We start from the raw sequence: 1223 nt of genomic DNA, 5'->3' as shown, positions 1-1223 counted from the left end.
AGGGATTTCACCAAGGTTCTGATTTGGGAATACACAAGAGAAGTGTCTGACTGATATTGGAAGGAGGCATCCACATATACAGGAACACTGTGAGTATAGCACAAAAATAGAACGAAAAAAGGGGCCACCTATACTGACACGAATATTAGTGTCATAATCATATCTCCGACTCACTTAACTTGTAAGTGTGGATCCATAAACCCAAGAAATACATATTGAACAATATGGTAGTGTGACCAGAGCAGCCCTACCTGAGAAAAGGAGGTTACTAAAGGATCCAAGCAGAGTAATATGGGTTCAAAAATTACAGACAATATTTTATTTGATCACATAGATCATAAGGAGGTTAAACATAAGCACGGTGAACATATCAAACAAATAAAATAATTTTAAAAGCACTTGGCGTCCTCATTTCTGGGTCATATTGGCAAATAGAGTACCATATAAGGCAATGTGGAGTAATGGTGTGGTTCTGATCCTAGGTTTCCATGAATTTCCAACTTGTATTAGAGTAAACCATGTATTCAACAGGTGTGTTCTTGGTATAGGCCAGGGTATGTAGAGTAATCTCCTGGTATGTGGAAACTGGAACATAAAGATGAGATAAATAAATATATGTGATAATAAAGGAGCTAAATCGCACCTAAGCCATACTAAGCCACCCTATACAGTAGTCAATGAACACTTTTATTACCTTCTCAGTAGTTAGACTGTCATACCAGCTTCTTAAGTGTGGAGACTTCCTGGGTAACCACCCCAAGTGAAACAAAGTCCACAGTACCAAATGATTCTGAGGATATATATAAAAATTATTGTATAGATCACGAGCATCAAGTAAAACCCTAAAAAACAAACGCAAAATATGGGTATAATACCATCAATTATGATCAAGAAGACTCCTGTCGACTTGAAATAGGATCAGGTCCTTGATGCTTGTTCAAAGATGCATATGGGGGTGGGAAGCCAGGTGGTCTCAATAGATAAATTCCAAGAACATGTATTATGTATATAGCAGGCAGTGGATACCTGAGTATATATACCCAGTGAAGGGTTTCCAAAAATTACTCAATCTGAGAAAAATGTAGCGGTTCTTATAGGATATGGCTTTGTCACAGCATGCAATGCCTATATGGGATAGCGTATATATATATATATATATTCTCCTCTAGAGAGGATTTCCAAAAAATTCCCCAAAAAGACGCAGGGTAAATCAGGCACATATA

The 1223-nt window shown here is 37.4% G+C and overlaps 1 long non-coding RNA gene across 1 annotated transcript; it reads right to left on the bottom strand.

Moving 5' to 3' along the window:
• Positions 1–296: 296 nt before the first annotated feature.
• LOC149438248 (uncharacterized) lies at positions 297–871 on the bottom strand. The gene is made up of 2 exons (XR_016307939.1): positions 695–871; positions 297–585 (listed from the first exon to the last, which is right to left on the bottom strand). It is a non-coding gene; the product is annotated as an uncharacterized LOC149438248 (long non-coding RNA).
• Positions 872–1223: the final 352 nt, after the last annotated feature.

The sequence above is a fragment of the Staurois parvus genome, unplaced genomic scaffold (assembly GCF_062004578.1).
Source record: "Staurois parvus isolate SC_StPar_1 unplaced genomic scaffold, SC_StPar_1.0 ptg001200l, whole genome shotgun sequence".
NCBI classification, from domain to species: domain Eukaryota; kingdom Metazoa; phylum Chordata; class Amphibia; order Anura; family Ranidae; genus Staurois; species Staurois parvus.
The sequence above is the reverse complement of the archived record's forward strand: the minus strand, read 5'-3'. Positions and strand labels throughout refer to the sequence as shown.